We start from the raw sequence: 24,215 nt of genomic DNA, 5'->3' as shown, positions 1-24,215 counted from the left end.
TTTACACATATTTTGGGCCGTGATGGTGCTGTTGCAATCTTTTCATCTCTGGTATAGATTTGCTCCCTGTGATACCTGGGTACCTGCTGGAGGAGAACCCTCTTGGGTATGAGCGTAACCAGACACTCTTGACAGATACCCCCCTTTACATTGTGGTTTTCCGTGATGCTAGTGGGCTCTGGTCAGGATATAGTATGTGGACGATCTGGTTTACGGGCCGTTTGTACTGGTCTGAATCGCATTACCCTGCTCTACAACAGGTATGGTGTCTGAATACAGGGTATGGGCATTTCTCCAGTTCCTAAGATGGCGTCCTGGGATTGGATGCACACTGGGCATGCGCCGCAACGCACCTAGGCTGGACTGTGTGGCGCTGCAGTGACGCAAGAGCAGAGGCCGGCTTTGATGATGCTCGGCGTCCTCCAGCTGCCACCGCCCCCTGATTGATGCTACGCCGCTCCAGACTAGTGGTATGCTTACTGTGTTTAACGATCGCATAGATTGGGCCCCTCACCGCTAATATGTATCCTCCGGATCATCCCTCTGCTCCTCCCTCTGCTTGTTTCTATATTCACTGGACGCATCCATCTCTCCAGATAGCAAGTTTCAACTGATAGCCCCTTCAGCTTTTCAATTTCATGACCACATTTCCTAAGCGCAGCTAGGAATATTATATATATATTTTATCTATACCTTTTTAGGCCAAAGTTATCTTGTATAAACTAAAAAAGAAAATTTACTTTTAAATTTGTTTCTTTAATGAACTGTAAGCTATTTTTTTTACAAATGGCACAGCAGTCAAGTAGTGTAAAAAAGTAATAGTGCCAAGTACAAATTAAATTTGGAAAATATTAATATTTGCCAATAAAAAAATATATATTACTATGTGTGAACAAAATTCTGCTAAATTATTATTTTATCAATATATCCAAAACTATATTAAAATTAGTATTAGAAAATTGAATACATACAGTGTAGAGATTATTAACTATAAAACTGTATGTGCATTTATTTTTTTTCATCTCATTTAAAAATGACATATATCTACTACAAAAATTTGAAGTTTCAATAAAATAAAAATAAATGATTGTTAGAAGAAAAAATCAGCATGGATTTTAAATAATTTTAGTGATTACACAAATTTAATTCTTGGAGCATTTCATCCTCATTTACAAACGAAAAATGGGATGAATTTAGTGGAATCTCTCAAAAAATGGTGACATGATTTCTATAATAATCAGGTGATAATTTTCATTACATATATTCATTAACTAAATTAATAATGTATATATCTACATAAAAATGTGCCAATAATTATACATTCACAAAACCGGATTACCACACGGCTGCGTATGACGCCAGTTATGTAGAGAGAGGCCAACACGGAAGTCAGACATCCCTCCCAGGATGACTGACGACACCATGTTCGAACCTCGATCCTTATATAAAACAAAATATAAATAATAAAATAAAAAACTTTTTTTGTGTTTATCAATCAGTCCTGTACAGTTTTAACTGCACAACAACTGCTGACAATGGAAGGCCAGGTGCAGTCCCCACCTTTAACAATGACAACCACAGCAAGGCTCACCCAAACACAATTTTTTCAAAATAACAAACTAAAATAAAAAAATTAAATCAAAATAAAAAAAAATTGTGAATCTTTATTATTAACACTTAAAGTTAATTTTTTATAATAATATTCTATTGATCAATGATTATACATAATGACTGAGCATATCACATGTCAGAATAGCAAACATGAACACCAATTTCTGAGACTACAAATACTATATACTAGAGTAACAACTATTGAAAATAAGTGTTCTATGCCGGTTGTCTCCAAACAATCTTTACATCTTGCTTAAAAAAGTTTTGTGTTGTAATGTAATACATGGATCAATCAAAATTTAGCAGAATAATGGCAGACAGTAGAATTAAAATACTAAAGCTACAGAACAAGGGCTACCCATCGATCTGCGTAACCCAGCACTGTCATGACAGGCATCAGCTTATAAATGATAACTCTTCACTAAAAGTACTACCAAATTTTTTACACAACTACGCAGGCATGATCAATAAACACCCAATCTTATTAGTGTCAACGCTATAGTGTAAGTTCTACACATACATAGGACTAAATATTCAGACTAAATACAAGCAATGACACTATAAGATTAACTTTAATGGTCCAAGTTCTACAACTAAGTCAACAGCACCAAGACACACAGCAGCATCAGCAGCTCGAATTTAAATTGCAGTATAAGGCCTATTTATATCTCGGCCTAACTCAGCAGGACATGCATCAGTAGCCAACGTTGTTTTAAAAGTCATACATACAATTCAACGTGAGGTACATGACCAGCAGCATCAGCGGGTCGAATTTACATTGCATTTTAAGGCCTATATATATCTCGGCCTAACTCAGCAGGACAGGCATCAGCAGCCAACGTTGTTTTAAAAGTCATACAGACAATTCAACGTGAGGTAGATGACCAGCAGCATCAGCAGCTCGAATTTAAATTGCAGTATAAGGCCTATATATTTCTCTGCCTAACTCAGCAGGACAGGCATCAGCAGCTAACGTTGTTTTAAAAGTCATACAGACAATTCAACGTGAGGTGCATGACCAGCAGCATCAGCAGCTCGAATTTAAATTGCAGTATAAGGCCTATATATATCTCGGCCTAACTCAGCAGGACAGGCATCAGTAGCCAACGTTGTTTTAAAAGTCATACAGACAATTCAATGTGAGGTACATGACAAGCAGCATCAGCAGCATCAGGAGCTCGAATTTACATTGCAGTATAAGGCCTATATATATCTCGGCCTAACTCAGCAGGACAGGCATCAGTAGCCAACGTTGTTTTAAAAGTCATACAGACAATTCAATGTGAGGTAGATGACCACCAGCATCAGCAGCTCGAATTTACATAGCATTTTAAGGCCTATATATTTCTCTGCCTAACTCAGCAGGACAGGCATCAGCAGCTAACGTTGTTTTAAAAGTCATACAGACAATTCAAAGTGAGGTAGATGATCAGCAGGTAGAATTTAGATTGCAGTATAAGGCCTATAAATATCTCGGCCTAACTCCGCGGGACAGGCAGCAGCAGCCAATGTGTGTGCAGCAAAGGTGTGTTCCCGGGAATGGGCCCTCACCAGACCCGGGCAACACCATACATCAACTAAGACATCTCCAGCAGCAACAGCAGGTGACATGTGGGCACCAGCAGTGTGTTCCCGGGAATGGGCCCCCACCAGACCCGGGCAACACCATACATCAACTGAGACATCTCCGACAGCAGCAACAGCAGGTGACATGTGGGCAGCAGCAGTGTGTTCCCGGGAATGGGCCCCCACCAGACCCGGGCAACACCATACATCAACTAAGACATCTCCAGCAGCAACAGCAGGTGACATGTGGGCACCAGCAGTGTGTTCCCGGGAATGGGCCCCCACCAGACCCGGGCAACACCATACATCAACTGAGACATGTCAGACAGCAGCAGCAGCAACAGCAGATGACATGTGGGCAGCAGCAGTGTGTTCCCGGGAATGGGCCCCCACCAGACTTGGGCAACACCATACCTCAACTGAGACATATTGAGATTAATTATATACATTATAGATATCTATAAAATGTATGTAAATATATAAAGGAATTAACATGTTCATATAGAAGAAGATCTCTCAATTTCCAGATCAGGCACATGGAAGATGCAACAGAACACTGTGTTTTCGCTTACAACGACATCATGTGTTTTCTCGAAGCCAGAGGGCTTTGGAAGTGTCGGTGTTTAGCAGCGGCTCTTTCGTTCCTCCTCATGTCTGTGAGGAGGAATGTGTCCCGACGCTCCACCCACCCATACACGATCAGTATCGCACGCACGCTAGTCTACATCCAACTGCTACACCCATCCCTCATGTGCCTTTGTGAGCACCAAAGGCAGTGATGAGCCAAGTTTCATCGGCCGGAGTCTGGAAGTGTTCCACCATGATCCAACGGGGGAAACGCAAACTCCCTTAGGCGATGAAGCAGCGTTGTTCCAAAGCTGATGAAAGGGTCCACATTGGGGCTTCCACCAGTGAGCAACCTGCATGATCTCTTGACGGTCATAAGGTATAATGATCCATTTAAAGTGGCTAATTTGAACAACCGGGGTATTGATGTCAGGCGCAAAGGGTGCATACTTGAGCATGGCACAGCGGATCGCCAACACTGTCATCCAGCAAAGTGCATTTTTTAAGCTGGTTAGAGGGAAACATGTGTTCTTCAGTTACATAGAACTGACAGTAAACTGTTTGTGCTTTATTAATCACGGTTATGGTTTTATTATGTTTTTTATATAATTAAAAAAAATATATAATTTACGTTGTATATCTATGTGCAGTAATACGGTCCAATAGAATGCTGATTTCAGCATTATTAGCAAATTTGATTGCTTCCAGGCTGAAATGGGTGAGATAGATATATTAATATTGCATTATAGACAACATTTATATATTTACCTACCACATCTGATCTATTTAAGTGCTGATTTTTTTCCCTCCTCCATACAACCACATTTTAGAGGAGCGTATTACTGTAAATTTATATAAATCCTCAAAGAATACTATTTAATAAAACTAAAAAAGAATTAAACTTCTTTCTCACGGGCGATTTAAACACGCGGTAGGAATGCGTGATGTCAACGCATAGCAGACGCACTGAATACTGAGCCATAATTTTTATGGGTCTGTGTACATGAGCTTTTATTTTTCACGCATCAGTTGTGCGTTGCTTCAAAAATGCAACTTGGTTTTTATCCTGCATTTTTAAAGCAACACAGGGCCAATCAAAGTTAATGGGGTTGGGGGAAAAATGCATCGCATCCTCAAGCAGGTGTGGGCACGTTGCGTTTTTCAATGATGGTTGTTAAGATATGTTGTAACGAAATCTTAATTTTTTTAACTGAGGCGTGAAAAGCGCATCAAAACGCATTGAACCACCGTGGAAAAAAAAAATTAATAACTTAGCACAATCGCAGATAAAAGTCATTAACTTGGCTTGGAAGAGCACATGATTTTACATGAAAGCTCACACGACGCATTCGGACCATATCTGCGACGCCCGTGTAAAAGGAGCCAAACTGCTAATCGTTATGCACAAACAGTTTACTGTCAGTTCTATGTAACTGAAGAACACATGTTTCCCTCTAAACAGCTTGAAAAATGCACTGTGCTGGATGACAGTGTTGGCGATCCGCTGTGCCATGCTCAAGTATGCACCCTTTGCGCCGGACATCAATACCCCGGTTGTTCAAAATAGCCACTTTAAATGGATCATTATACCCTATGACCGTCAAGAGATCATGCAGGTTGCTCACTGGTGGAAGCCCCAATGTGGACCCTTTCATCAGCTTTGGAACAACGCTGCTTCATCGCCTAAGGGAGTTTGCGTTTCCCCCGTTGGATCATGGCGGAACGCTTCCAGACTCCGGCCGATGAAACTTGGCTCATCACTGCCTTTGGTGCTCACAAAGGCACATGAGGGATGGGTGTAGCAGTTGGATGTAGACTAGCGTGTGTGCGATACTGATCGTGTATGGGTGGGTGGAGCGTCGGGACACATTCCTCCTCACAGACATGAGGAGGAACGAAAGAGCTGCTGCTAAACACCGACACTTCCACAGCACTCTAGCTTCGAGAAAACACATGATGTTGTTGTAAGCGAAAACACAGTGTTCTGCTGCATCTTCCATGTGCCTGATCTGGAAACCTGGAGCAGACTAGTTAGGTCTGATTGTGTGCTGTGTGGCCATGCACACTAATTACTTAAAAATAAATATTAAGAAAATAAATAATGTATGATTATTTCAAAATCGATAAATTCTGACATTAATCAATACATAAATATAAATAAAACCCAACTGTACATTTCATAATTTTAAAAATCAACATATACATTAAATACTTTTAAAAATATAATATACATGTAAATATAACTCAATATATTAAAAATTATCACAATCAATACATTAAAAGAAATAAAATCGTTAATCAATATATAAATAATAAATCATACACACTATTACTGAAATCAAACATACAGTGGCGGAAATAATTATTTGACCCCTCACTGATTTTGTAAGTTTGTCCAATGACAAAGAAATGAAAAGTCTCAGAACAGTATCATTTCAATGGTAAGTTTATTGTAACAGTGGCAGATAGCACATCAAAAGGAAAATCGAAAAAATAACTTTAAATAAAAGATAGCAACTGATTTGCATTTCATTGAGTGAAATAAGTATTTGAACCCTCTAACAAAAAAAGACTTAATACTTGGTGGAAAAACCCTTGTTTGCAAGCACAGAGGTCAAACGTTTCTTGTAATTGATGACCAAGTTTGCGCACATTTTAGGAGGAATGTTGGTCCACTCCTCTTTGCAGATCATCTCTAAATCCCTAAGGTTTCGAGGCTGTCTCTGTGCAACTCTGAGCTTGAGCTCCCTCCATAGGTTTTCGATTGGATTAAGGTCCGGAGACTGACTAGGCCACTCCATGACCTTAATGTGCTTCTTCTTGAGCCACTCCTTTGTTGCCTTTGCTGTATTTTTTGGGTCATTGTCGTGCTGGAACACCCATCCACGACCCATTTTCAGTTTCCTGGCAGAGGGAAGGAGGTTGTCGCTCAGGATTTCACGATACATGGCTCCGTCCATTTTCCCTTTTATGCGAATAAGTTGTCCTGTGCCCTTAGCAGAAAAACACCCCCAAAGCAAAATGTTTCCACCCCCATGCTTGACGGTGGGGACGGTGTTTTGGGGGTCATAGGCAGCATTTTTCTTCCTCCAAACACAGCGAGTTGAGTTAATGCCAAAGAGCTCTATTTTGGTCTCATCAGACCACAGCACCTTCTCCCAGTCACTCTCTGAATCATTCAGGTGTTCATTGGCAAACTTCAGACGGGCCTGCACATGTGCCTTCCTGAGCAGGGGGACCTTGCGAGCCCTGCAGGATTTTAATCCATTGCGGTGTAATGTGTTTCCAATGGTTTTCTTGGTGACTGTGGTCCCTGCTAATTTGAGGTCATTAACTAACTCCTCCCGTGTAGTTCTAGGATGCTTTTTCACCTTTCTCAGAACCATTGACACCCCACGAGGTGAGATCTTGCGTGGAGCCCCAGAGCGAGGTCGATTGATGGTCATTTTGTGCTCCTTCCATTTTCGAACAATCGCACCAACAGTTGTCACCTTCTCTCCCAGCTTCTTGCTAATGGTTTTGTAGCCCATTCCAGCCTTGTGCAGGTCTACAATTTTGTCTCTGACATCCTTGGACAGCTCTTTGGTCTTTCCCATGTTGGAGAGTTTGGAGTCTGCTTGATTGATTGATTCTGTGGACAGGTGTCTTTTATACAGGTGACTAGTTAAGACAGGTGTCCTTAATGAGGGTGACTAATTGAGTAGAAGTGTCTAACCACTCTGTGGGAGCCAGAACTCTTAATGGTTGGTAGGGGTTCAAATACTTATTTCACTCAATGAAATGCAAATCAGTTGCTATCTTTTATTTAAAGTTATTTTTTCGATTTTCCTTTTGATGTGCTATCTGCCACTGTTACAATAAACCTACCATTGAAATGATACTGTTCTGAGACTTTTCATTTCTTTGTCATTGGACAAACTTACAAAATCAGTGAGGGGTCAAATAATTATTTCCTCCACTGTACATGATTATATTAAATTTATAAAAACAAATACATATATATATATATATATATATATATATATATATATAAAAATTTAAAATCCATGATTAATAAATTAATAAATAGATAAAATATAATGCTAAATCATAAATATATATAATAAATAGAAAAAAATCAATCCATAATTCATCAATAAATTTATAACTATTAATTAATAAATAATTAAATTCATAAATATATATAAATAAATAAATAATTTAATAAATAAAAAATATCAATAAGTAAGTTAAAATGATTAAAAAAACAACGGATTTTTGAAGGTGAGTCTGTCCACGGAGTCAGTGGACAGACGGGTCCTCTTGTCCGTGACCACCCCACCTGCCGCGCTGAAAGTCCGCTCAGACAGTACGCTGGAGGGGGGGCAAGACAGTAGCTCCAGCGCATACTGAGCGAGCTCACGGCAGGTGTCCAGCCTGGCAACCCAGTACTCCATGGGGTCGACGGTGCTCATGCTGTCGGAAGCACCGACTGACCCCATGTAGTCAGCCACCATGCGGGCCAGCCGCTGGTGGTGACTGCTGCTGCTGCTACTGGGTCGCGCAGACTGGTAGAACTGCCTCATCTCACCCATAAGGTCACCAACTCGGCTGGGTGAGATGGGCGGGGAGAACTGGAGCCTGAGGCCGCGGGTTAGCCTCCGCCCGCAGTTTTTCCATCCGGGCCTGTCTCTGGCTGGCTGGGATGAACTGCTCCAGCTTCCCCTTGCATCTAGGGTCTAAAAGGGTGGCCAACCAGAAATCGTCACTCTCCTTCAGTTTCCTGATCCGAGGGTCCCTCCTAAGGCAGCGCAGCATGTGGGCAGCCATAGGGAAGAGGACAGCCCGCTGTGCCTCCTCATGGCTGCCAGGGACCATGACATCCTGGTCCTCGAGCTGCTGTTCATGATGGTCCCTGTTGCTGCTGCCCCACCCCCGGACTAACGGTGCCCCCAACACCGTCTCTCCCTCCTGACCAGGCGCAGACTCCTGGACGTCGTGAATTTCTTCCTCCACGTCGTCCTGGGCCTGGTCCTGGTGGAGCAAGGCCGCCTCATCTTGCTCCACCAAGGCACTCTCCCCAGCCTCGAGCAGGCGATCTAGTGTCCTGTCCAGCAGGAACACTAAGGGGAGCACGTCATTGAGGCCGACATGCTCCCCGCTGACCATCTTTGTCGCCTGCTCAAATGGGGCCAACACGAGGCAGACCTGCTGTATCTGCCCCCACTCCGCATTAGTGATGTATGGGAGTGGGTTGGTTGGCCCTGGAGTGCCTAGGTCAAGCAGGTATTCTCTCACCGCCCTTCTCTGCTCCCACAACCTCTCCAGCATGTGGAGGGTGGAGTTCCACCGCGTCACGCTGTCGACAATCAGCCTGTGAGAGGGCAGGCTGTTGTCCCGCTGCAGTCTGGACAGGGACGCGGAGGCAGTTGGGGAGCGTCGGAAGTGGCTGGCAATCCGACGGACACGTTGCACAATGTCACTCAACCCTGGAAATGTACGTAGGTATTTCTGGACAACCAGGTTGAGGACATGTGCCATGCAGGGGACGTGTGTCAGACTGCCAGCATGGAGGGCGGCGAGGAGGTTGCTGCCGTTGTCACATACAACCATACCTGCCTGGAGCCTTCGGGGTGTCAGCCACTTCTGGACCTGATCCTGTAGTGCTGATAGAACATCAGGTCCAGTGTGTCTCCGTTCCCCTAAGCTAACAAGCTGGAGCATGGCCTGGCTTGCTAGGGGGCTCAGCTGCCGTGGAGACAGTGGCTTGTGGGGGGAGAGCAGCAGTTCTCCCCTGGACACCCCGGGGCGGCACCACAAAGTCAGATGCCGCTGATCCCTCCCCGGCACCTCGGAGGGATACCCAATGAGCAGTAAAGCTGATATAGCGTCCCTGCCCATGCCTGCTGGTCCAAGCATCCATTGTGAGATGCATCCTGTCGCTGACAGCGTGATCCGGCGACAGGGATACATTATGCACAATGTGCTGGTGTAGGGCAGGGACGCCGGTCCTGGCAAAGAATTGGCGGCTGGGGACACGCCATCTGGGTTGTGCCTGCTCCAACATCTGCCGTAATGGATTGCTGTCCATAAGATTGAAGGGCAGCAGATGTTGGGCGATAACCCTTGCCAGGAGCCCATTGAGTGAACGCACGCGTTGGTCCCCGGGGGCATAGGGCGCTGTGCGTTCAAAAAGGTCAGCAACCGTGGGCTGGTGCCGGACGGCAGTGGAGGACATAGAGGAGGGTGCGGTGGAGGCAGAGGTCTGGCGGCCGGTACCAGTACCTCTAGGAGAGGGAGTGGGAATGCCTTGTTGGAAGTGGTTGGGGTGGCTGCAGAACAGTGGCAGGAGCTGCTGTCCCCTGCGCACTGCTGGTGGCGCTGCTGCTGTGACCACCCCGCATCTGTTCCCACTCCCGTCAGTGGTTGACTCGTATGTGCTGGGTGAGGGCAGTGGTACCCAGCCTAGCCGCAGACCTCCCTCTCCTCACCCTGGCATGGCACAGATTACAAATGCCAATTGTGGCATTATCTGGTGCCAGGGTGAAGTAAGCCCAAACAGGCGACTTACGCACCGATCTCCTGTCAGATGGGGTGGTGCTGACTTGCGCCTGTTCGGGCTCGGTGCGCACAGGTGGAGCTGGCTGCTGCTGCCTCCTCCTACTGCCATTACCAGTGGAGCCCCTGACGCTGGGCTCACTGGCAACCTGTCACACCATTTGCCTCTGGTGCCTACCTTCATCATCATCAGTGCTGCTGATGCCTGACAAGGGAGGTGGAATTCATTCTCTGTCACCCTCCTCTTCGTCCCCCGATATGTCAGACCCAGGGCCAACCAGTGGTGGACTGAGGGGAACAGCAGACGTGGGGCCCCTGACCTGGCTCCTCTGTCCCCTCGCTGACGCCTGGGTCTGACTAGGTGCGGGGTTTCGCTGGCTGAAACCGCCTGCACCTGTTGGAAGGGATGTCACTGGGGTACATACAGGCGGTACCCCCTCCATCCCTTCCATAAGGTCCTGACCCTGAGGACTGAACTGCAAGTCAGCCTCCTGCATTACCTCCCCCAAAATGTCCCTCTCACTGTCGCTGTCAAACAGGAGCAGGGACGATTCTTGGGGGATGGGGGTTGGTCCTACAGGAGACGAACTGCTGCTGCTTGGAGCCGGGGCAGAGGACTCCGTGGCACTGGCTTGTGCCACGAGAGACACAATTTCCTCGGCATCCTGAGAGGAAATTCGCCTGCTGCCAGTGCCCAAAAAAATCTCGAATAAGGCAGACGCCCCTGACACCTGCGTCCGCACCTCGGTGGGTAGAGGAGCAGCCCCGTGCTGGCAGCGGTCCAGCACTGGGACCAACTACTCTCCTACCCCTGCTGCTCGATCGTGAAGACCTCATATTTATTGGATTATTGAAAAAAAAAAATTATAAAACGGGAATTAGGGAAAAACTTTATTGGGATAGGGACTGTGGTACAATAAATAAAACAAAAATTATATATAATAATTCAAAGAAAAACCTTTTTTTTGTTTTATTATTTAACAGACAAAAGACGCAGACACTACAATCACTAGACAGTAAAAAAAACACTAAAATAACCTTTTTTTTTAAACTAACAAAAGACGCAGACAATATACAAAATTAACTCTAAAAAACTAAAAATATATATTTTTTCTTTTTTTAAGTTTTTAGATTGAATTAACAAAAGACGGAGACACTACAGCAACTGAACAGTAAAAAGCTAACAGTAAAATAAACTTTTTTTTTCTAACTAACAAAGGACGCAGACACTGACGCTGACAATACAGCTAATAACCACTAAAAAACAAACTAAAACTAATTAACTTTTTTGGGGGTTTTTTCCTTTTTTGATTTAACTAACACAAGACGCAGATACTATAACAACTAAAGGGTAAAAGACTAACACTAATAAAAAAAATCTTTTTTTTTTTAAATAACAGAAGACGTAGATAAAAACGCAGACACGACACAAACTAAACAGTAATAAAGAAAAATGAATAAACTTTTTTTTATTTAGACACTAAACTAGAAAACTCAAAACCACCTAAAGCCTACACTATAACTTACCTACACCCTACACTAGAAACTATCGGCTAACTATTCACTAACCTAAATAAATTCATATATTTCACCTAACTGTACCCTACACTACACCCTGCACTAGAAACTATCAGATAACTAATCTATTCACTAACCTAAATAAATGATTATATTTCAGCTAACTAACACTGTACCCTAAACTTTAACCTATCAGCTACACTAACCTACCCTATCTAACACTACCAGATTCACTAACTAATAAAATCGATTTGTAATTTTCTTTTGACAAAGCAAAGCACTGCACAGTTTCAAGCTCCTCTCTCAATCACCACCACATGAAACTGCACAAAATGGCTGCCGTGACAAAATCTTATATAGTAAGGGGTGGGAAACTTTCTGATTGGTTGCTAGGGATGTTGCTAACCTGTTTGACTCACAATCTAAAATAAGGGAGGGATTAGTGTCCTCACGAAGTGCCGATATTCGCAGAAGCGCAAATAAATTCGCATTACGAAGATTCGCGCCACAATCACTTACTCGGCAATGTGAGTAAGATTTGGACCTTTGGGACACAATCGAGATACAGTGGGGGGTGATGACAGTAGTTTACAGAGTACAGATCATTGTAATCTGTACAGTGGAAACTAAAATTTAAAAAAAAGAATATTCGTAAATTGAATATTTCAAAGTTCTACATATTCGCGAATATGGTGCTATATGTATGAATGCTAAGCTCTTTGCCTCTCTCTTCTGGGATAAGTGCCGATTTTCGGATCAGCGCTAATAAAATCGCATTGCGAAGATTCGCGCCTCAATCACTTACTCGGCAATGTGAGTAAGATTTGAGCTTTTGGACTTTTGGGAAACAATCAATTATATGTGTACAGTAATTTTGTGGGGGGAAAAAACGAATATTTGTTTTTACGAATATATAGCACTATATTTAAAATATTTGCGAGATCGCAAAGTGACGATATTCGCGATAAAAATTTGCTTTTTGAATATTCGCGCTCAACACTAATGAACAATGGTGGTATGAGGGAATGGCGTCCTCGGCCTTCAACTACGTAAATAAATATAGGTCTAGGTGGGACATTTGGACCTCCTCCCTTTTTTACAAACAGATATACTGAAACACTTACTACCTTTTACTCATGTCATCCATATGCTTGGAAATACTGCCCGACCTCTGATAATCTCCTTTCTTAGAAACCTAACTCTTGAGAACCTAACTGGTCTGACCCCCGATACAACTGATATTCTATAGAATATACTCCTTGAACCTCACTGATATATCATAACCCTCAAGTTATGTGTTAAATTATTATTGATGTTCCCGTTTGTATTATTATTTTATATATGGAATTACCATGTCAATACTACTCAATACTCTGATTTATGTCACCAAATGTGGTATACTAATAAAAATTGTTAAAAAAAAAAAAAAAATGACTTTTTGCAGCTGCCATAAAAAAAACGAACAATGTTGGGATGAGAGTCTTCTGCAAATACATATATGGGAAATTAAGGTAAGTATTATTACTTAATAGGCATTAAAAAAAAAAGAATATTGACTATTAAGATAAAGTAATGACTATATAGTTACAAACACACTAGAATTTCGTGCATGATATCACAATTCTGTTCATTGAGCTGTTTTTATAGCTGAAGGTGTTCCCTGGTAGGATCCAATGTACACGGAACCAAATGAGCCGCTCCCAAGTACTATGTCCTTGTTAAATTTTATTTGATTTGCCTCAACATAGGGGACACGAGGCAGATATTATGTCAGTTTAAAAAAATTTAAATGATAAAAATATGTTTAACAATGCCACAATTTTAATCAATAAGCTGCTATCTCTAATTAGTCGCCAATACACTCTTTCAGTGCCTTTCATAAATGAACCATAAAATTTTTGTTAAAATGAGTAAATAAATATATCACAAACATGTCCTTGAGGGATGGAAAATATAAAAAAAATAATGGGTTAATACTAAACTGAAAAGCTTAAAACACCAATCAAAAATAATATATGCTTACCAGAGGGGTTTAATGGTGCAGGTGGTGTAGAGGCACAAGCATTAGTTAGATCAGACTTTTGTTGTTCTCCTGGTGTTTCTGCACTATTTATATAAAATTTCTGAAATCCATCAAAAAAATCTCATTAAACATTTTGGTAATAAAAGTAATATATTACATTAATCTAATAAAATGCAATTAATGAAACACATAATCCAAGTAATTAAGCCAACCATCTTTTAATCTATCATAACATTGAAAACAGTTAAATTTCAATCCACAGGATAGGGAATAAAGGTCTGGTTGGGGGTGGTCCAACTGCTGGGAACCCACCGCAACCATCAAGAGTGTGCTATGTATCTCCTCCTGCATGTAGCTGGATCAACACCATTTTTTTTATACATTCAATGTAAGAAAGCTGTAGACACTCGACTGTGTTCGGCTTTTCCAGCGTAAATGCATGGAGGGGTGTGTCAAGCCATCTACAGTCAGGATGAGTGCCAGATGACTCTTCATGAGAACTATGGGAACACACCGGCTTCAGACTCTTATACCCTATCCTCTGCATAGCAGATAACTTAAAAAGCTTCCTTGAGAACACCTGAAAAAAATTTAATGGACACAATATAAATCAATGATACTTAATAAAACAACTTACCTTAAGCAATCATTCTGTTAAAAAGGAAACAAATAAAAACATTAGCCTAAAAAAGTATATCAGCAAGAACCATTTCACTTGTACATGAGATGCAGAGAGCGTCACAATTAGCCCTAGAAGACGCAGGACGTACATGTAGATCCTTTTGCCCTCTCCTGGTGTATGAAACACACTTAGGCCTCATGCACACGACCGTTGTTGGGTTCCATGTCCGTTGTTCCATTTTCCGTGATTTTCTGCGGACCCATTGACTTTTAATGGGTCCGTTGAAAACTCGAAAAAATGCGCCGTTTGTCATCCGCGTCCGTGATCCATGGTTCCAGTCCGTCCAAAAAATATAACCTGTCCTATTTTTTTCACGGATAACGGTTCGCGGACCCATTCAAGTCAATGGGTCCCCAAAAAAACGCGGAAGCACATCCGATTGTCGTCCGCGTCCGTTTTATTTCCCTTATTTGCCATGGCAAAACTGTCTGCCAGAACTTGTGCCAATAAAATAAAGAAAAATGAGATACAGGAAGTTTAAGCTCACAGGATATGCAATTTGCTAGGCACCTGTAGTGAAATCCCAGTGTGGTGAGGCAATTACTGTCTGGATATTTGTTTTTTTTTGTCTGGCTATATTCCGTTTTGAGCGAAAAAAGATGCCACGCTGGAATGTGGAGAAATTGATTTGTTTGGTGCAGGAGAGGCCCGAACTATGGGACACCCGGTCCAATAATTATCAGGACAGTGTCCGCAAAGATTTAGCTTGGGAGCAAGTGGCCCGTAATATGAGGAGGCAAGAATGGTCCAAAGCTGATGGCCGTGGCCGTGCAGCTTTAGGTAAGTGCCAGCAATGTCGTTGTACTGTCCTTGCCCAGTCTGTCCCTATAAAATGATGTAGCTATAAATTCCATGCGGTCAGAAGAATGTATATTTAGTGGTCCAGCTTCATTTGGCATAAAACCTGCACATGGTTTTGGGAACAGTCGTGCACTAAATACTATGCCCCATTTGTTTTCTGAAAAATGGCTGAGCCACCCTTTGCTCCAGCAAACAGTACTCATGTCTCAAGCCTGTATGTGCTCTTGTTATTTCCTCACACGTGTCCCTTTTTGTAATTGAGCATCCTATATAGTTGTCTCCATGTCATATTATAAAATCATTTAGTCCAAATGGCTAGCACGACTAATCTCCTCCTTCCTGAACTTATTGTACATTAGTATCCCCACACCTGCAGTACTGTACCATGTGCTGTATAATCCGGCCTATTCATACATTTATCTGAGTTGGCAACTTGATTTTGAATAAATTTTGCCCTTTACTATTTTTATTGATATATTTTTAATGTTTTGACTGACATTTCTGTACAATAAATGAAAATTTTCATTTTTTTTTCAGTCGAACAGCTGCCGGGACCAATTTCGCAGGGAGCTGAATGCTCAAGGCCGGAGTGGGGAAGGCAGCTCCAAAAAGAGGCCGTACATCTATACTGCTCAATTGCAGTTTCTGCGTCCGGTGATGGATTTGAGGACAGAAGTTATTTTGTTGTGATACAATCCGTTCTTCCTGTTAATTATTTTATCCAGATTTTGGATTATGCCATAGTGGTCTACAATGAAACGAGTTGTGTGGCGTTGTCAGGGGCGTAGCTAACGGCTCATGGGTAGAGTTGAGCGAACACCTGGATGTTCGGGTTCGAGAAGTTCAGCCGAACTTCCCGGAAATGTTCGGGTTTGGAACCCGACCCGAACTTCGTCCCGAACCCGAACTTTTCGGCACTAAAAAGGCTGTAAAACAGCCCAGGAAAGGGCTAGAGGGCTGCAAAATGTAGTTAAATCCCCTGCAAACAAATGTAGATAGGGAAATGAATAAAAATAAAATAAATAAAAATTAACCAATATCAATTGGAGAGAGGTCCCATAGCAGAGAATCAGGCTTCATGTCAGCAGAGAATCAGTCTTCATGTCATAGCAGAGAATCAGGCTTCACGTCACCCACCACTGGAACAGGCCACTGTCACATATTTAGGCCCCGGCACCCAGACAGAGGAGAGAGGTGCAAAAATACTTTATCCAGCTCACCTTCCTGGTCAATGAATGATCCCGACTCCAGAAACCCTAGGGGTGTGTCCCCGTTGCAGGCTGCAAGCAACTTGAAAAGGAATGGTCTCGGATACAAATAGAGATCCTCTTTAAAAACTTCTTCTTTATTAGTGCATTAAATAAACAGCAGACACAGCCACTTGGTACACAGAGTCAAAGCGTTGACGCGTTTCGGGTACTGGACCCTTAGTCGTAACAATGCTACACAGTATGACCCCACCATTTAAATGAGTTTAATGCCCATCCCTCCAAAAATTCTAGGGGGGGGGGGGGGGTTTTCTCTATTGGTTGTCTCACTATGTATTACACCCTTCTTTCAACCTGCTAATCACAGGATTGATGTGTTACACTGTGTGCGGGAACTCTGGATCCAATTTAACCCCTGGGGAACTGTAATCCCATCCTCATGATCAAATACAAGGGAAAGAGAGAAACCGCACAGTGTGAACAACATACTCCATATAACATAAAAACATAAATTTCAAAACCAATATAACCCGATACCCTCCGGTGGATTGCAAACTTGGGGGATTGCATCCATATTTTGTTTCTGATTTGTACTAGAGCAGAAAAATACAGTTTTTATTTTTATTTTTATTACTGGTAAATGTACATCAATTCTTTTTTCAGATTCAAGCCAGTTGGAACTCTGGTATTGAGTCTGAATATCCAGAAAGCCTCTCATAGGAGGAGTTTTTTACGATGATCACTCCCTCTCGTGGGTGCAAAAACCCTCTCTATTGCAAAGGCTTTGAAGCTCTTTACCTGACGGGCATGCATCTGTATAAAATGTCTTGCTGCATTTGAGATGTTCAATGCATTCGGATTATTAATGTAATTCAAATGCTCCAGGAGTCGATTCTTAAATTTTCGAATCGTACTCCCGACATACATTAAATCAGTGTCAGTGCACCGGATAACATAAACCACTACTACAGTGTTACAATTGATGTAACTTTGTATGGGAAAACTGCAGGAATGGTCAGATTTTTCAAATGACTGTAAGGGGATAACATAATTGCAGGTTTTGCATGGATTGCCCCCGCATCTTGAGAAACCCTTATAGTTGAGCCAGCTTGATTTTTTGTTAGCTCCTGATCTGTTAGAGGTGAAGAGAGATGGAGACAGTGAGCAGGACAACGTGGTAGCTCTCCTAGAAACAATTTTGCAACCTGATTTTAAGGCATTATATAAAATCTCATCATCAAATAAGATGGTTAAGCATCGCTTTTTTGTGGAGCTGATTTTATTAAATTCCTTACTATATGCTAAGGATAAAATTGGGGTGTTGTCCTGGTCCCTGTCTCCATGCGCCCCCACACTCCCATCCGGGGTGTTGGATTTATTTCCGTCCCTTGCCTTTCCAAAGAGCATTTCACATCTATGTTTTCGCAGCGCAATATTTTTACCCCTTTGTATCATCCAGTCAGGGTAGTTTCTGGCTTTTAGCCTTTTGTCTACCTTGCCGAATTCCTCTTCTAAAAGCACTGATGAACTGCAATTTTTTGCTGTCCGTATATATATTCCCCCACGGGGATCGCCCTGATAGTATGTAAAGGGTGATGACTCCTGGCATTCAGGATCGAATTCCCAGCTACCTCTTTCCTATATGTTCGAGTGTGAACTACCTCTCCTGGACTGCCGCGGAGTGTCAAGTCAAGAAAATTAATATTGGATTCATTTACTATGCACGTAAAGCGCAAATTGTAGTCATTGGCATTAAGATAAGCCTGGAGGTCCGGGACAGCAGACACATCGCCCGCCCAAATCATGAGCAGGTCATCGATGTATCTGCCGTACCAGACCAAGCCAGGCCCAAAAGGGTTGTCCAAACTGTAAATGAATTTTTCTTCCCAATATGCCATGGTTAAGGGTCCAGTACCCGAAACGCATCAACGCTTTGACTCTGTGTACCAAGTGGCTGTGTCTGCTGTTTATTTAATGCTCTAATAAAGAATTAGTTTTTAAAGAGGATCTCTATTTGTATCCGAACCATTCCTTTTCAAGTTACTTGCAGAAGAGAGAGGTCCCATAACAGAGAATCATGCTTCACGTCACCCAACACTGGAACAGGCCACTGTCAGATATTTTTAGGCCCCGGCACCCAGACAGAGGAGAGGTTCATTCAACTTTGGGTTGCCCCGCAATATAATGGTAAAATGAAAATAAAAATAGGATTGAATGAGGAAGTGCCCTGGAGTACAATAATATATGGTTAAGGGGAGGTAGTTAATGTCTAATCTGCACAAGGGATGGACAGGTCCTGTGGGATCCATGCCTGGTTCATTTTTATGAACGTCAGCTTGTCCACATTGGCTGTAGACAGGCGGCTGCGTTTGTCTGTAATGACGCCCCCTGCCGTGCTGAATACACGTTCAGACAAAACGCTGGCCGCCGGGCAGGCCAGCACCTCCAAGGCATAAAAGGCTAGCTCTGGCCACGTGGACAATTTGGAGACCCAGAAGTTGAATGGGGCCGAACCATCAGTCAGTACGTGGAGGGGTGTGCACAGGTACTGTTCCACCATGTTAGTGAAATGTTGCCTCCTGCTAACACGTTCCGTATCAGGTGGTGGTGCAGTTAGCTGTGGCGTGTTGACAAAACTTTTCCACATCTCTGCCATGCTAACCCTGCCCTCAGAGGAGCTGGCCGTGACACAGCTGCGTTGGCGACCTCTTGCTCCTCCTCTGCCTTCGCCTTGGGCTTCCACTTGTTCCCCTGTGACATTTGGAATGCTCTCAGTAGCGCGTCTACCAACGTGCGCTTGTACTCGCGCATCTTCCTATCACGCTCCAGTGCAGGAAGTAAGGTGGGCACATTGTCTTTGTACCGGGGATCCAGCAGGGTGGCAACCCAGTAGTCCGCACACGTTAAAATGTGGGCAACTCTGCTGTCGTTGCGCAGACACTGCAGCATGTAGTCGCTCATGTGTGGCAGGCTGCCCAGAGGTAAGGACAAGCTGTCCTCTGTGGGAGGCGTATCGTCATCGTCCTGCGTTTCCACCCCAGGCACGCACTAGTGATGGGCCCGAGCTGCGTTGGGTGCCACCCCGCTGTGAACATGCTTCATCCTCATCCTCCTCCACCTCATCCTTGTCCTCCAGTAGTGGGCCCTGTCTGGCCACATTTGTACCTGGCCTCTGCTGTTGCAAAAAAACTCCCTCTGAGTCACTTCGAAGAGACTGGCCCGAAAGTGCTAAAAATGACCCCTCTTCCTCCTCCTCCTGGGCCACCTCCTCTTCCATCATCGCCCTGAATGTTTTCTCAAGGAGACATAGAAGTGGTATTGTAACGCTGATAACGGCGTCATCGCCACTGGCCATGTTGGTGGAGTACTCGAAACAGCGCAACAGGGCACACAGGTTTCGCATGGAGGCCCAGTCATTGGTGGTGAAGTGGTGCTGTTCCGCAGTGCGACTGACCCGTGCGTGCTGCAGCTGAAACTCCACTATGGCCTGCTGCTGCTCGCACAGTCTGTCCAGCATGTGCAAGGTGGAGTTCCACCTGGTGGGCACGTCGCATATGAGGCGGTGAGCGGGAAGGCCGAAGTTACGCTGTAGCGCAGACAGGCGAGCAGCGGCAGGATGAGAACGCCGGAAGCGCGCACAGACGGCCCGCACTTTATGCAGCAGCTCTGACATGTCGGGGTAGTTGTGAATGAACTTCTGCACCACCAAATTCAGCACATGTGCCAGGCAAGGGATGTGCGTCAAACCGGCTAGTTCCAGAGCTGCAACGAGATTTCGCCCATTATCGCACACCACCAGGCCGGGCTTGAGGCTCACCGGCAGCAACCACTCGTCGGTCTGTTGTTCTATACCCCGCCACAACTCCTGTGCGGTGTGGGGCCTGTCCCCCAAACATATGAGTTTCAGAATGGCCTGCTGACTTTTACCCCGGGCTGTGCTGAAGTTGGTGGTGAAGGTGTGTGGCTGACTGGATGAGCAGGTGGGAGAAGAGGAGGAGGAAGCAGAGTAGGAGGAGGCGAAGAATGTTGCCCTGCGATCCTTGGCGGCGGAAGGACGTGCAAACAGCTCTTCGTCTGGGGCCCAGCCGCCACTACATTTACCCAGTGTGCAGTTAGGGAGATATAGCGTCCCTGGCCGTGCTTACTGGTCCACGTATCTGTGGTTAGGTGGACCGTGCCACAGATGGCGTTGCGCAGTGCACACTTGATTTTATCGGATACTTGGTTGTGCAGGGAAGGCACGGCTCTCTTGGAGAAGTAGTGGCGGCTGGGAGCGACATGAGCTGTTTGAAGCTGTCTGTGTCCACCAGCCTGAATGACAGCATTTCATAGGCCAGTAGTTTAGAAATGCTGGCATTCAGGGCCAGGGATCGAGGGTGGCTAGGTGGGAATTTACGCTTTCTCTCAAATGTTTGTGAGATGGAGAGCTGAACGCTGCCGTGTGACATGGTTGAGATGCTTGGTGACGGAGGTGGTACATCCTCTGTTTGCTGGGCGGCAGGTGCCAACGTTCCTCCAGAGACGGAGGAAGAGGCTGAGGCGTCAGCAGCCGAAGAGGTAGCAGGGGGAGCCTGAGTGAGTTCCTTGTTTTTAAGGTGTTTACTCCACTGCAGTTCATGCTTTGCATGCAGGTGCCTGGTCATGCAGGTTGTGCTAAGGTTCAGAACATTAATGCCTTGCTTCAGACTCTGATGGCACAGCGTGCAAACCACTGGGGTCTTGTCGTCAGCACATTGTTTGAAGAACTGCCACGCCAGGGAACTCCTTGAAGCTGCCTTTGGGGTGCTGGGTCCCAGATGGCGGTGGCCAATAGCAGACGGACTCTCTTGGCGGCGGGTGTTCTGCTTTTGCCCACTGCTCCCTCTTTTGCTACGCTGTTGGCTCGGTCTCACCACTGCCTCTTCCTCCGAATTCTGAAAGTCAGTGGCACGACCTTCATTCCTTGTGGGGTCTAGGATCCTCATCGTCCCCTGCATCGTCTTCCACCCAGTCTTGATCCCTGACCTCCTGTTCAGTCTGCACACTGCAGAAAGACGCAGCAGTTGGCACCTGTGTTTCGTCATCATCAGAGACGTGCTGAGGTGGTATTCCCATGTCCTCATCATTAGGAAACATAAGTGGTTGTGCGTTAGTGCATTCTATCTCTTCCACCCCTGGGGAAGGGCTAGGTGGATGCCCTTGGGAAACCCTGCCAGCAGAGTCTTCAAACAGCATAAGAGACTGCTGCATAACTTGAGGCTCAGACAGTTTCCCTGATATGCATGGGGGTGATGTGACAGACTGATGGGCTTGGTTTTCATGCGCCATCTGTGCGCTTTCTGCAGAAGACTGGGTGGGAGATAATGTGAACGTGCTGGATCCACTGTCGGCCACCCAATTGACTAATGCCTGTACCTGCTCAGGCCTTACCATCCTTAGAACGGCATTGGGCCCCACCAAATATCGCTGTAAATTCTGCTGGCTACTGGGACCTGAGGTAGTTGGTTCACTAGGACGTGTGGCTGTGGCAGAACGGCCACGTCCTCTCCCAGCACCAAAGGGGCCACTAAAACCACCACGACCATGTCCGCGTCCGCTACTAGAGGTTTTCCTCATTGTTACCGTTTACAACAATAAGAAAAAAAAATATTTGGCCCAATGTATTGAATTCAAATTCAGGCCTTTTTTTACAGGCACCTAACACTATCTGGCTATCTATTTAGGTACAGTATTACACTAATACAGGCACAGCAGTAACGACAGATTTAGCTGAATATAAATTGTAGGCCTAGTATTTAGGCGCTGGATGACCGGTATACGTTTACGGACAGAATTAGACTTGGAGATGCACGGTAGCGTGTGAAGTTATTGAGGATGACCCTATCCGCACCTTCAATCTAATATACCCTTTTATGGATAGATTTAAAGTTGGCCTGATACAGCAGAAACCACTGATTTAGGGAATTGCTAAGTTAGGAATTGTATTCAACCCAGAACAAAAACTGTGCTTTGGCGGACACTAAATAAATTGACCAGCCTCAGCAATAAACACAGATTTAGCTGAATATAAATTTTAGGCCTATTATTTAGGCGCTGGGTGACAGGTATATGTTTACGGACAGAATTATTTAAAGGGACACTGACAGGCCCGATAAACATATTTAGTTATTCCTATGCAGTCATAGGTCTATTAAAGTGTATTACAATCACATAAGTGTACCCCCTGTCCGCATTTTAAACCATGTAAAAACAACTTTATAATCATCTGTCAATCAGCTTCCTTTATGCCCAAGGGGCGGTTTTTCACATCTCTTTATGCCCAAGGGGCGTTTTTACTCCTACCTTTGTGCCCAGCCGCGCCTCAACTGTCGCTTCCTAGCGCCGCCCAGCTCAGTATTATTCACTGGCTGGGCGGCTTTTACAGTCCCCGATCCTCCCGAGCCGGCGCAGGCGCAGCAGGAGACGCTGGCATTGAATAAGGGACGCAGGTGCACTGCGAGTGAGGGTGCCGGGCAAGATATCCGGCGCACGCGCAGAAGGTACAAGTGAGTTCAATGCCAGGGTCTCCTGCAAAAAAAATATATTTAGGGGATTGCTAAGTTGGGAATTGTATTCAAACCAGAACAAAAACTGTGCTTTGGCGGACACTAAATAAATTGACCAGCCTCAGCAATAAACAGATTTAGCTGAATGTAAATTTTAGGCCTATTATTTAGGCCCTGGGTGACAGGTATACGTTTACGGACAGAATTATTTAAACTTGGAAATGCACGGTAGCGTGTGAAGTTATTGAGGATGACACTATCCGCACCTTCAATCTAATTATCACCTACACAGCTCAAAGAGCAACCACACAGAGAGCAATTCTAATTAATTATTTCCTTTATTGGATATCCAAAAACATTAAATGGTATATCAGTTAAAACATATACAAAAGACAGCACATAATGGGAACACTACGGTGTTACAAATAATTGTATAAAAACAGAGTGAGCTCCAGACCAATAAGGGACTAGTATCCCCCCATACACAAATAAAGCAGTATCAGCTTAGTGGGGCGCATGTGGCAGTAGTAGCACCCAGGGCATGCATACAAAAACACTCCAGACATTTAAGGGAGTGTAAACCTTGGTGCAGCCCTCACCAAGCAGGGACTGCAAAAGGAGGAGGGGGGGAAAAAACACAGTTTAAAGTGCAAGTGCAAATTGTACCTACTGACCCTGGTCTGAAGCAGCCGCCCGACGATCGTTTCGCTAATGCTTCCTCTTGGGGCATACTGGCCTCCTATATACTCCTGACATCTAGATTCAACCAATCAATACACACCTACCCAGCTTTCCATAATTGAGCGGATCAGCTGCTCCTGGCAGTGGGGGGAGTGCCCAACCATTAGTCAATCATGTTCAGTCACGTCATCGGTCACATGACCTCAAAATATTGGCACCGCCCACCTACCTCTCCGGACCGTAGCGCCGCACCATTCAATCCTGAGCATCAACCACTACTACTTTTCTCTTTCTACTATACCTCCGTATCACTCCTTGGGATTATGTACTGGATCATGGGTAGCACTCGGATGATCGCATACCGTCATGCGATCCGCATCATGATCCGGTCTCACAAGCTAGCGGCGCCAGAGAGTGACGTCACCCTCTGTACTCACGCCGTGCGCCCATGGCATCATCATTTCCTAGCAACCGAGTCACGAGGCGGATCACATGAT

Source organism: Bufo bufo, chromosome 3 (genome assembly GCF_905171765.1).
Source record: "Bufo bufo chromosome 3, aBufBuf1.1, whole genome shotgun sequence".
Lineage (NCBI taxonomy): Eukaryota > Metazoa > Chordata > Amphibia > Anura > Bufonidae > Bufo > Bufo bufo.
This window is presented reverse-complemented; position numbering follows the sequence as displayed.